The sequence below is a fragment of the Beta vulgaris genome, chromosome 5 (assembly GCF_026745355.1).
Source record: "Beta vulgaris subsp. vulgaris cultivar EL10 chromosome 5, EL10.2, whole genome shotgun sequence".
NCBI lineage: Eukaryota > Viridiplantae > Streptophyta > Magnoliopsida > Caryophyllales > Amaranthaceae > Beta > Beta vulgaris.
Window position 1 is genome coordinate 55,606,735 of NC_079206.1, and position 6,531 is coordinate 55,613,265.

The following is a 6,531-nucleotide window of genomic DNA, read 5'->3' on the forward strand; positions in this document are numbered from 1 at the left end:
AGACTAATTAATTATCTTAGTTTAATTATTATATTTTAATAGTATGATGGATTATAATATTTAAAGACAAAAGGGAACACAATTATTAAAATGGTAAAATGATGTTATGGTATATGATTTTATGATGTATACCTTGATTTTTTTTTAGAAAAAAAAAAATTAAATAATAAAAGAGAAAAAGAACACTATTATTTCTCTATAATGTATGTGGCTCATGTTGAGAATGCCACATTATTTCCTTGTTGTCAAATTCTCACAATTCTTCCTTAAAGATATAAAGAACTCATACCCAATTTCCTCCTTCTTCATTCACTACTATATCTCTCAATTCCCTTCAACAGAATAAAAGAAACCCCAAACCCCAATTCATTTTCTCTCTCCTCTGATTTTATACCCCGTACTGTGCATGCTCAATTTCTGCATTTTATAGTCGGAATTTGCCCAAACTTATTGAATCAAAGTTGTAGATCTCGAAAAGTTATTGAACTTAGACCCAAAAATCACTTGATTTGGAGTTCGGAGCTATGAGTTATGGTCTTTGCAAATTTGGTGTTGCTACCTTCAATTCTCTCACCTTTGTTTTCACTCCGACAATCTGTTGCCCCAATTATCTACAACATGCAATCCAATTTTGCTCTTTGTTGCTGAATCAAAGTTGTAGATCACTTCAAGCTAATGAATTTGGGCACAAAAATCACTTGATTTGGAGTTCAGAGCTATGAGTTATGGTCTTTGTAAGTTTGTTGTTCCTATCTTCATTTCTCTCTCCTCTGTTTTTATTCCGATAATCTGTTTCCTCAATTATCTATAACATGCAATCCAATTTTGCTCTTTGTTTCTGAATCAAAGTTGTAGATCACTTCGAGCTAATGAATTTGAGCACAAAAATCGCTCAATTTGGAGTTCGGAGCTATGAGTTACGCCTCACACAAGTTCAGCACTGCTGCTGTACCTTGTGTTGCGCTGCTGTCGGGGTTGGCTTGTTTGCCCATGTTATCATTGCTAACTTGTTGCCTTGTTGCTGCCATTGTTGGTATTCCTTTCCATATGAAGGTATAAGATAAATTTTTCTTAATTCCTCATCTCCTTCGATTCCAATTCAAGTGTGGTGCAATTGGATTTTATTTATGATTTTAGAAATAAACTTGGTTCTAAATTTTGTTATTGATTAGCAAATATAGTTATGATAAGAGTTGTTAAACTTAAAGATTGAATACTTTATCTTTCTTATTGGATTGAAGCTTCTAATATGAAGTAAGCCACTTAAGTAAGTTTATAAAAACTGATTTTTATAAATTATGTTGTTTGATAATACTCTTTGAAATCAGAATGATGTTAATTAGAGATGGAATTGATGTTATGAGTTGGATTAGTAGAATGGGTTATATATAAGAGTTGTGGTGGTTAGTTCATGGAAGAGCTTAGAAAGTATGAGTAATTCAATTTATTTATCTAATAGGTAGTAAGGATGTTAATTGTTGTTCTATTGTTGTGAGGTGATTGTTGGAGATTGTAAAGAATTTAGAGATGTCGGATCTTGAAGAATTATTATGGAATTGAGCATTCCTTGGGGAAAATGAAGGAGGTACACACATGTCCTTCCACCTTTGAATCTATATTCGTGTTTTATGTGATTTCATGTGCTGAGCTTAATAAGCCTTTTATATAAATTCAAAATTATTCAAAGTGTTATTCGTGTGTTTACAAGAATTGTTAACTACATATTTGGTTTTAAGCTATGAGCGAAAGCTATATATGTGATGAGTTTTACTGAGTGATATTTCTATGAAGAACTGATTGGAGGTAGTTGAATCCTTCAATAATATAGATGTGTGATATTATTAAGCCCACTTGTTTCCACATCGAATTTATAATAAGCTTCTTATACTTAGTAAGTTGATCTTTTATATGAAAATGCAGCTATGAGAATTAAAGCAAGGATCTTTAGTATATCTAACTATATAAGTGGTTTTACAACAAGTACTTCGATTTACGAACTAAGCCGGGACGTCGACTCGATATCTTTATGAACTCGCTTTCGATTTAAACTGTAGTTATATCTGAAAGTTTCAGAGAAAAAGAAAGGAATTTTGATCAAGGATGTTGAGTTAAAATTTTAGGTTTAAGACAATTGTGAAAATATTTGTGATATAAGTTTTATATGGAACTTTGAAAGTATGAAAAACTCTTTATTATGGTTTGAGATTTTGATTATATATGATCATGGACATTGAAAATTATGACTTGGAGCTATGAACAAATATGGACTCGTGGAATTATAAATCAGAATTTTCTAGTTCTATTAATGACGGGAATAATCTTTACTCCTCCTTAAATTTTTATGAAGAAGTTCTCATAGGAAAAAGTCTCTCAAATTTGGGTCAATTTAATGAACATTATTTTTCGATTTAAGTTTGGAAACATGTAAGTCTAGTGAAACAAGTTAAATCTTTACAGAATATCATGGATAAATTATGTTATATGGAGTTTGCAATCTAAGTTAGAATGAGTTTGTTGTGAGATGGGTACTTGTGAAGTTCTGTTTAAGAAATACAATTGTCTCTTTGAGGATATTAGTATAAGTAGTCAAATATTCCAAGATTTACTTATGACGTATAAACAAGGCTGAATGGTATCACTCGAAGATATCTCCGAGAAAACATATGGAGCTTGATTATATAAGAATGGAGATTTGTGATGTCACAATTGAAGGATGGAGTAATTGTTGGGAGGTTCTAACTAAGAATGAAGATGTTATGTGTTGGACGTAGATTAGATAGTTAGGGAATAGTAAATTGGATGTAAATTTCAAAGGTCAAATATTAATTTATGAGTTAATGGAGTTGTTACGAGATGTGAGTTCAAAGGATGTGTAGGATTTGAGATATGAATGTAGTATTAGTGAAATAAAGGATCCAATCTTGGTGGCGGTTTAGAGAAGTATCGATTAGAGAGATATAATTTACAATACTTATGTAATAAAAGATCATATCCACAAAGCGGTCAAGTAAAAGAGTTTGGAGCATAATTTCGTCTATTGGATGAGTAAGATTATGTAAATGGATATTGGGAAAGAAAAATATAAATCTAGATAATAGAGAGCGTGATAATTAAAGTTATATAATGATAATACTAAGCGTATGGTGTTAAGCCTAATATGAGCTTTCAGTACAAATACATGGGGATGTATGGTTGTGAATTATAAATTTGAGAAGGATGAGGACAACGAGTGGAGTATTGGGAAATATGGAGTGAGATATTTTGACTTGCCATAGTAATTGTAGGTGATTTATGATAATGTAATAAGGTTATATTCTGGCAATGAAAGTTCATGTATTGGGAATAAGAAAACCTTTAAGGGGAAAATTCATATCATGAGAATTTTGGAATGCTATAGTTTAGATGCTATAAGTTAAAGACGGAAGTCCAGTACAAAGAGAAACTATTATGATGAAGGGAATTGCCAAAACATGTTAGAGGATACCTTATAGTCTACAAGTATAATATTACAGGTTAATCGCACGAGCTTAGAATTGGGTCTCGATAATAGTTAATTATCTTATAAGTCTTTGAGAAACATACTTTACATTTTGATTATGTTATGGGTTCAACTGCGGAGAGACATTTGATTTCGAATACGTTTTATGTATATTACTTCCTATAAAAGAATATTTAAGGTAAGTGAGATTATTTGAGGTTCGAGCTTGTGTTATAATAGGATTATTGAGGTTCAGGTATTTTGGATTTGTTAATTACATTTCAACTTTGTTTTGTTTTATATTAATTTACGGATGGAAGTTTAAGTCGTCGATACACTGTGGAATTGAGTATGCGATACGAATTAAGAACAAGAGTATAAGTTTTGAAAGATATAAGTTGTGTTATTGAGAAATTAGCATTATGATTTAGTTATTGTTTTATGGGGAAAAGTAAACAACATTTATGGAGTGAGATGCTCAATATGTGTTATGGAGCGGGTATTGTTCCTTTGAGTAGTCATGATCCAAAAGTTATTGAGGTTAAGTTTTGGAAATTCCTAATTCGAAGTACCGAGCAGGAAGTTATGTTCATTTTAAGTTCAGTATTTTTGCTGTAATTATTTTGACAAAAGTTCCAAATGTTCTTGTTAACTCAACCCTTTTGGTAAAGTTTAAATGAGCACACTAAGTGCCTATACGACTTTTACAAGCAGTAAAGAATTGATTATTTCCTTATATCTTTACACGTAACTAATATGTGAAATTGTTGACGTAAAACAAAAGATTTCAAAAGAAGATCCAAGTCCTGCAATGATTAGCAACACCATAGTAGTGGTGATTATTTTTCCTCTTCATGGATAAATATGTGTTCTTTGAAACACGTGTGGTATTGATAAACTGTGCATTTAAACTATTTATGTAAATAAACTATGGATACAAGTGGGTAAAGGCCGATACCAAATAAGGTACGGTATGAACAACAACCCTTGGAGGATGGGTGATCTCCTTTCGAACCCTCGCTGGGTGGGTGAAGTCCAGCAGATAATGTAAAATGGGACATGTCCTGGTTAAGGCTTGCAAGCATAAATATTTAAACGGTGGGGTGACGACCTCCATTAGCTTAGAGACAGTCGGCACCTTGTGTAAGGAGCCCCTCTCTATTCGTGTTCGCTTTACCCAAGTAAATTAAATGCTCTAGACCCAAAAGGGTTTTGAATGATCGAAGTGGTGATCTTCATGATAAAAATTCTTACGTTAATACGATTGTGCAAGGATGGAAATCCTGAAATTTTTAAGCAAGTACTTTACTTGTGAAACATGCCGAATTTTCTAGCATGAATTGTATACGAATGGTCTTAAGCCACCAAAATGAGGTTTTGGGATGAGCTTATGTATTTCTAACTATTTGAATTTAAGTATTTTTGAAGTTTGGGAATGTTCCACTTGATTAATAATAAACCGCACAACTATATTTTAAGCCACTAAAATGAATTTCTGGTTGGACAGTGTGTGTACTCAGTTTTTCTGATTTTGTTCTTGGAACCTGTCCTGGTGGGGGCAGAGTTCTTTGTTAGTGATCTTGCAGGTTCGTATGTGGAAAGCTCGAAATGGAGTAAAAGGAAGAATTTAAGTATCAAGGTTATTATGAGATGTAAGGGTTCCGAGGTTGTATTTGGGATTATTTATCCTTATTTATGAATAAATTATTATATTGCTTTAGAAGTCGAGCAAGATATTATTGTAATATGTTATTGGTTATTGAGAATGTGTTGTGGGCCCTGACCCACAGGTCCAGGATCGTGTATTGAAGGTTTTATTCCGCTGCGAGTAAATAATTAATTCGAGGCTATTAAGTGTTAATTGAGTCTTATGAATGTTAAGTATGATTAGCAAACAGCTCGGAAGTGCGGGCTGTTACAATTAACTTATCTGATAATCGTGGCGTGAGAAGATCACTGCCCTAAAGTTGAATTTCCCCGTAACAATACACGGACTCACATCAATCAACCTCCAGGGATACAAGATTTCTGCGTTTTCGGTGTTGGCAGAAAAACAGATTGAGAATGTTCTTGAATATTACCCAGAATATTAGAGGAGAAAGAAAACCGAGAAGAAGAAGAGATTGTGTTTTTTTCTCTATTCTAATGAAACCAAAATGTCGGTATTTATAGAGAGAGGAAACCAGAACGAGATCAAAAGAGGGCTCAAATTGTGGGAAAAACGATCATGGCAACAATTATAACGAGAAATTAGGAAAAATCGAAAACATTAAGAGAGAAATAAGGGGAAAAACGGTAAGCTGACAAAATTATTGACCCAAAAGAGAGTTAAGTTAAGTTTATTCCCCAAAGCCCAAAGGCAAAGCCCAAGGCCCATGGCCCTGACCCAGATAAAAAGGAAACTTTATATTCTTCTGTAGCAAACTTTGAGTTTCTACTCTTATAAACTCTAACAGACTCGAGCTGTAACGAAAGACTGACAACTGAGACGGAGAAAGGACTTAAGACGATGAAGTGAAGGAGTGAGATTAGTGAAGGAGTAAGATGGAAGGAACTAAGAGGAGGCTCGGTGAAGGATGAAGTTAGAAGCGAAGAGTTAGAGCAAGGCGCCTAACTGAAACCCTATCACGGTTTTATTAGAAAATTCATCTTATTGCTGGGGTTTTTCCTAGAAACCACAACAATAGATTAAATTTTAAAAATTAAATATATTGTTGTGGTTTCTCATAGAAACCACAACAATATATTCAACGGTTTTTTCACCACATACCCCCGACAAATCAAAAAATTCACAATATACCCTCAATGTTTCAACAATTCACCATATACCCTTGACTTTTCATTTTTGTGCACCAAATACCCTTTTTTTAACCGCCGTTAAGTCACCGTTAGCTTTATTTACGATTTTGTCATTATTAACTCCTAACCCTAACTTTTAAACCTAATTCCTAACCCTAATCTAAATCCTAATCCCTAATCATAATCTAACCCCTAAACCACCCCACCCCCACCCCTTCCCCTCCACCCTAGCCCAGCCCCAACTGTCGTACCAC

General features: G+C 33.4%; 1 long non-coding RNA gene across 2 annotated transcripts; it reads left to right on the plus strand.

The window, feature by feature from the left end:
* The first annotated feature begins 216 nt into the window (after window positions 1-216).
* On the plus strand, window positions 217-5,339 carry LOC125497437 (uncharacterized). Of its 2 annotated transcripts, XR_007274184.2 has the most exons (4): window positions 218-734; window positions 850-1,053; window positions 1,497-1,585; window positions 5,041-5,339. It is a non-coding gene; the product is annotated as an uncharacterized LOC125497437 (long non-coding RNA). The 2 variants fall into 2 exon arrangements; XR_008969577.1 differs by having other exon boundaries at window positions 217-734; window positions 850-1,585.
* The last annotated feature ends 1,192 nt before the right edge of the window (window positions 5,340-6,531 follow it).